Raw genomic sequence first — 7,500 nt, forward strand, 5'->3', positions numbered from 1 at the left:
TGGCGAGCTGTCTCTGGTTAACGCGTGGTAGCAGACAATACTCACTTTGGTCAGGCTATCTATTCCATCAATAGACACTTTTAGGCTGGAAAAGGCCTGGCTTTGAGTAGAACAGAACAGTCAGCAGGCGGTGATGGGACAAATCGCGATTCAACTTTCATACTTTCTGTCTGATTTACGGCGGGGATGCGCTGTGATTAAGTTGTGGCCTCGCTGGACTTGCGGTGTGCTCTGTTCACAGTGTGATGTCACTTCCTCCATGTCTGATGTTGGGACGGGGCTGTTCTCAAACAAACTTTGTATTCCATCGCTAATTGTAGCTCTGCACCGAAACTAGAGCTATTATTCCACTCCACCTGAACCCAAACTAGAACCCCTATTCCACTCCACCTGAACCCAAACTAGAACCCCTATTCCACTCCACCTGAACCCAAACTAGAACCCCTATTCACTCACGTTTCTGATATACTGGCCTGTGATTCAATGACTACGTCACACTACCTCACATGCCTGCATTTATCCACACTGTGCTACAGGAGAAAGCTAGCGCTGAACAGAAAAGGGCCGTGTCCTTCACTAACGACACCCGCCAGCCGGTAGGAGCCACCGGGAGAACCCAGCGCAGCGTTAACATGGAGAAAACGGCTGACTTCAACCCACCCTGCCGACAAAAGAATTGTGCGATTTAATTTAACGCAGTGTAGCATTTCTCATTCACGGGGACTCAGATATTAATACATAATTTTCCCATCTCTTCTTAAGGCAGGAGAAGGTATCCCGCTGCATGCTAATGCCCTTCGGATGCTGGACTGGGAGAGAGGAGAGAATGTCATAGCTCTCCCTGCTGAAATTAGCACTTTGAATGGCTTAGAGGCTAAGCGCTAATAGCCGGGAGCAGGAGTACGCATGCATCCAAACCCAGATTAATGCCTGACAGAGGGGCTGAACTACAGTGTACGCACTCACCTGGTACAACGCTTGGGCTAACGCGCCAAGCTAACCACAGCCGTTCTGCATACGTTTCAGTCTGCCCCCATTAAAGCTCCCCCATAAATAGCATTTAAAATTACTTAATGTGCTATACGTCGTGACCCTTTCATGAAATCATTTATTGTTATGTTTTGGGGGTTTTTTTACCCACCCTGGAGGTTAAGTCTGCTTTTTCCCCCCCAAGAGAGGTCATATTTATGCACAGACATTAGAACAGTAGATCATTTTGTTATGTATATTTATTTAGTTTGTTTAGTTTTTTTATCCTATCGTGATCGGCACTAACGTTTATGAGCAAGAAATATGATCTAAAATAAAAACATGCTTCTAGGTTACTGAAATCTTACTGAACCACATCTTACAGAGAATTCCATACCTACCGCACCATGACAGACAAAAGGTAGGTACCCTCTATCAGAGCAACTGTTCAGCTTCTCTTTATAGATATGCAGGGAGATGGTGAGAGCAGTGTGTCTGTGATAATCACTCTATCATTATGCATTTCCTGGAATAATTAGCTTAATAAAACCAGTGTGCTTCAACTTGTTGTTTAATTCATACTGCTTGCAAAAGTATGTGCACCCATAAACAGGGCTGAAGTCAATGCTGTCTTCAACACGAGGAGCAGTTTGTGTCCGGGGTAACATTGCCGGTGCTGTTTTCGGAAGGAGACAGAAATTAAGCCTTGCAGAATTCATCTGAATTTAAATCGCACGCAGAACTGCGGCATCCACAAGGAATTCTGCCGTTTAAAAATAGATCCTTCCTTTTTCAGGAGAGAGTCGAGCCCATAAACTTTTTTATTTTATTTTAATTTCTCGATCGGTACGGCCATTCAGCCCAGAGATTGCGCCGTTCTTCTGCGTTGAGCAATTTGAATAAATTACCCAGAAAATCACTCGGTGGTTCATTTTGTGTGAAATTATATATGTCTTTTTTTCGGCAGGAAGGTTAATTTTGAAGGGAGGGTGAATGGCAGGAGTCTGTGTGTTGAGACGGTGGCAGTTATTAAAAGCGATTGCGTTTTCCTTCCGGAAGTCTCCAGAGACTGGACCCAGCGGAGATGTTAAAACCGCCCGGCAACCGACTGGATAATTGCAGGTGTGGGAGCCAATCAACAGAGGACGTCTCCTCAATTTAAATTTTGTCAGTTAGTTGAGATTAGGCCATCCTGCAACGAGCACCATTAGATTTGTTGCGCATCACAAAGATTGGTCACTGGGAGGATAAACAATTTTAGAGACACTGTGGCAATGTATCTCAGTTGCTTTAAGCCCAATAGCAAATGTAACTTAGAATTTTATGAAATTAAAGCAAGTGAGAGTGTTTTCCTCTTTAAATACATTGCCAGTGTCTCAAACTGTTTGTGAAACCGGTGACCGATCTGTGCCGACCTAACCAAGAATGAAAAATGGGAAATGTAGTTCAACTGCTGCATTTAATGTGCATGTGAAATTCATTTTTATTACGCATATCACACAGTGTGCAATTAGGAGACTGTCAGACATGGTGCTGCTAGCTCTAACACTCATAATCAGGAAATTTCTCTCCTTCAATCATGTCCATAAAATGTTCCAAAAACTTTTTTCCCCCTTTTTGCGAAAGCTAAACGACATTATGAATCTCACCTGGACGAAAAGTATATATCATTTCATGTCACAAATGAATGACAGCATGACCTCATTAGAAAAATAACATTCTCCCTCAGTTCAGTCAAGGACCGTTTCCCAAAACTGTGCGGTGAATTCTGCACCCCGTCTCTCTGGCAGGGGATCGTGCTGCCGCGTTCCCCGGTTGTAAACATTCGTAACGGATACATTATCCCCCCCCCCTCTGCACCACAAAAGATCCTTTCACAGACAAGGCCCTTCGCTGACTGCTGTAACTGCGAGTTAAAATAAACAACGTTGTCGTGCCAAATGCAGCCGCCCCGCTGACTTCTGGGCCAGCAAACCTCACGTAAACCGTAGACGTATTTTCCCTCCGAGAAAAGGAAGAGCTTTTCTCTTTCTTTCTCACTCATTCCTTTCATTCTGATGTTCTACCTGCCGCCTAATCACCCCCTGATTTAATTGGCTAAAAAAAATGTTAAAAACTTCTCTCCCTCGCCAACTCTGCTGGTGTGTGGTGAGGGTTCTGGCACAAAATGGCCGCCGTTGCCTCACCCAGGCGGGTGCTGCACATTGGTGGTGGTTGGGGCGAGTTTCCCCCTCATCACTGTAAAGCGCTTTGAGTGTGAGAAACGCGCTATAAAAATGCCAGGAATTATTATTGTGATGACACGTCACACGCGCAGAACATTGAGTGCATTTTGTTCTCACACCGACTGGCACACTTCTGCGGCCTCCGTTCACAATGAAACTCTGAGCGGCCTGAGAGATCTTCAGCGCTGGAATTAACTGCATTAGGGGAGCCATCACTGTGAAATGGGATCTTTCAAGGCCCACAAGCTTTAAAGCTCGCCATAAACAGTTATCGCCTCCCTGTTTTCTCAAACCGAGACACGGCCTTCTCTCTGAGAAGCAGGCGGTCAATCACAGTTTCGAGTCTGAAATTATGATCCATTATGAGCAGAAGCCCACCAGATAACCTTAGTCTGTTGTTGCAAGTGTTATCAACCATATATTGTATCTTCAAATAAATTATTTATATAATGAATACTATTAATTATAATATTTAATATAATATGGGGGTAAATAAAAAGAAAGGACACAGGTGAGAACAATTCTTCACAAGGGAAGTCTCAATTTATGAGTAATAACTTTGTTCTTTTAGAGTAACTTATGTCCTTAATAAGACTAACAGGAAGAACTCTTAATTGACCTGCAAGCTACCACACGCCAGTCAATTGTTTTGCTGTAGTCTGCATAGTTATTATATATTTATGATAGCAAACTGAAAATAATCAGCACACAACACAGATAAAAGAATTGAGACATGCAATGGAATTACGAACTGGAATTATTAACTGGAATTACTAACAACTAATTAGAATAGAATTTGAGGGTTTCCTCAATTCTGGGAAGTTTAATTCTGTACCAGCTACCACTTTTACAACATTTTTGGAAATGGTAATAAGCACTTTATCAGTTAGAGACGTGGAAAATTATTTATGAAACAGTTAACATGCACTGTTGACACCGTGGCCTGTCTGTGTGAACAATACACACCTATCTTAGTGAAATGGAGATGCATCGATACCAAGCAGCCCGAGCAGGCAGAGACCAGAGCAAGCAGAGAAGACCCTGCTCGTGTAGGCGCCCACACCCAGTGGCACGCCGTTAGAGGAGTTAAACTAAAGCACACATTACGCTCTGGTTTCAGAACCTCTGTGCTGGTACAAGCAGTGAGAGCCAGGAAGGAGAGGCCGTGAATGATTGAGGAGATTATCTCCTGGGTGAAGGATGGAAAAAAATGCATTTTCAGACAAGGGCAAGAGCCGGGTGACATTTGAAATCACGCGCAGGGGGAAAGGGAGAATTGTCGGGGAAATTGCCTACGCAGGATTTCATCACTGCTGTCAGAGGGGTGATTAAAATGACTTGATTAATTAGCCTGTGGTTGGAGTATGTACTGTAACTCTCTCACCGGGCACTGTCCTCTCCTCTCCTCTCTTTTCATCCTGTCCTCTCCCATCCTCTCCTGTCCTCTCATCCTTTTTTCTCTCCAATCCTCTTGTCTTGTCTTCTCCTCTTCTCTTCTCTCCTCTCCTCTCATCCTCTTTTCTCTCCAATCCTCTTGTCTTCCCTTCTTCTCTTCTCTCCTCTCATCCTCTCTTCCCCTCTCTCATCCTTTCTTCTCTCATCCTCTCCTCTCTCCTCTCTCATCCTCTCCTCTCATCCTCTCTTCTCTTTTCTCTCATCCTCTGCTCTCCTCTCCTCTCTCCTCCCCCATCCTCTCCTCTCATCCTTTTTTCTCTCCAATCCTCGTCTTCTCCTCTTCTCTCCTCTCCTCTCATCCTCTCTTCCCCTCTCTCATCCTCTCCTCTCTCCTCTCTCATCCTCTCTTCTCTCCTCTCTCATCCTCTCTCCTCTCCTCTTGTTTTCTCTCCTCTCCTCTCCTCTCCGTGCTGTCGAGAGGTGGCCCCAGTGCTTCAGTTTTCCGGATCCTTCTAAAGCCGGCACGTTAGCCAGCCAACAGAACCCAGTCCTGGGGAGCCGCATATTGATTTTAATAGCCATTACGATGAAGGATCCCGGCTGAGGAATTGAAACATTCAGCTGAGTAGCGGTGACAGAACTGGAGGGGAGTAATGGCACAGCAGCACGTTGTGACAGATTGGTGTCGAAGGTACTGACAGTGTGACTCATCACAGACCTGTACATTTCATACTGTAAGCTGCTGTTCTCCCGGTACTTTAACTTCAAAATTAACTTCAGTGCGTTCAAATCGGTCGGGCTTATTTACTGTTTCTGATACTATGAACTTGTACAAATATCTCGTGAAATATCCTGGCTTTCTCTAGTTTTACATCGGTGTTTTAAAGGGAGGGACTGGGACAGCTGTCGCCACGGTGACTGCTGAGCAGTTTCTGAGTCAGTTGAGCTCTGTGCTGTCAGACAGAGAGGGGCAACAGCAGGGTCAGATATGCTCCTGTGTCCTCCTGCTTAAATTAGCCACGCCTTTTCCTCAGAACAAGGGCTGTTTAGCCAATCACCTGCTGCATTCATTTGCCGTGTCACTCAGGACTTTCTGTATAGGAAAAATGTTCAGTGTTAATTCAATTCCAGGAGTGTTAATATGCGTCCAAACGGAATCTCAATGTACTCCGTGAGAGTGAAATCAACTCTGATCTAACACTGAGATTTAGCTGTTTTAAGGAATGTTTTAAAAAAGAGGATTCTGTTATGTCTTTACACGTGTTTGCTTGTTTTAAAATGAATGGAAGACAATTAGGTCATGTATTACAATTAGATTAAAAAATGATAAAGAAATCAAGGATAAAATCCTTGAGCTTTGCTGAAGAGACTGTTTTAAGAAAGAACATATAATGTGGGACATGGGACTGTGCAAATATGATTTATTAATGCCTCAATGACACCCTGTCGTCATGTAAATTACGGCTGCCCTCTATAAAGGTGTCTTCAGGTGCGTTAATTGAATCCGGCACTATTTCCCAATAATAATCCGTAAAGTTCATACGTCCTTCACTCGCTGGAAAGCCGCAGCGTGTGTGTGTGTGCGTGCGTGCGTGCGTGTGTGTGTGTGTGAGAGAGAGAGAGAGAGAGAGAGAGAGAGAGAGAGGGGACAGAGTCTATTTCAGTAGCTTCATTTATTTCATGATTCAGTGGTAATGGCTGTCACGCAGGTTGTGCATCAGAATTAACCTTCGCTCGGCGGAGGTGTGTTACAGTGACAGTCCCCGGCGCGTCTCTCCTACACAAAGGGCATCTGCCTCGGCCGCCTCCCCCTCCGCCGCGCCAGATTGTTTGATAGCCGATTAATTTTCATCGCAACTCCGGCTCCGCTTCCTGGAGCGAGGAAAAGGCTCGCGGTGAGCGACTTTCGCGGTAATTACGTTTCGTTTTTTTTTTTAAATGCCGTTTTTGCAAAAAAAATCTCACAGTCTGCGATTTACACCGACCTAACAAAAGCATGGCAAATAAATCAGGGGAATTAAGATAGGTGTCCACTAATGAATCGGAGCAGGGGTATTAAGAGGTGTTCTCTAATGAATCGGAGCGGGGGTATTAAGAGGTGTTCTCTAATGAATCAGGGGTGGGGGTGTTAAGAGGCGTTCTCTAATGAATCGGGGTGGGGGTATTAAGAGGTGTTCTCTAATGAATCGGAGCGGGGGTATTAAGACAGGTGGGGTATTAAAACAGGGTGGGGGTATTAAGACAGGAGGGGTATTAACATAGGGGATGGATATGGGTATTAAGTCAGGTGGGGTATTAAAACAGGGTGGGGGTATTAAGAGAGGGGCCTCGCAAATGAGTCAGGGGCATTAAGAAAGGGACTCTGTCATTTCTATGCAAGCCATTAACTGACAGATATAAAGTCCCCCATTTGCTGTGGTCGCAGTCAGAAGATTTCATCGGGGAGCCGACATCGCGTTTGAAGCCGCTGCCAGATCACTTCTGTCCCGTTTCTCTCCCTCCTGATCTCTTTGTTCCTCCTGCCTTTGTAGGGGTTTTTTTTTCCACAATAAAAGCCCTGTGTAAATGGAGGTAATAGATTTCACCCTGTGCCGCACAGCCCCGGCACGGGAGCCTAATTAGAATGAGACCGAAAGCAAACCTTTAATTTACGCTTTTATCACACGCGTACGCGAGGGGTTGAGGAAAGACTAAGAATGCTGTTAGGAAAGGGTGAGATTGGTGCTCACTGTTAGTGAAGTTATTCACAATGACATATTTATTAGGGGGGGGGGGATAATTAGCAAAAGACAGGACTGTTTCAGTGTGCAGGGTACTGTCAGAAACAGGAAAAACACCCCTGTGTGTAAGTCAACTCTCTAAGCCAGGAAATGCGAAAATCTTTTGTGGAAAAAAGCTATCATTTGTGCAG

This window comes from Conger conger, chromosome 19 (assembly GCF_963514075.1).
Source record: "Conger conger chromosome 19, fConCon1.1, whole genome shotgun sequence".
NCBI lineage: Eukaryota > Metazoa > Chordata > Actinopteri > Anguilliformes > Congridae > Conger > Conger conger.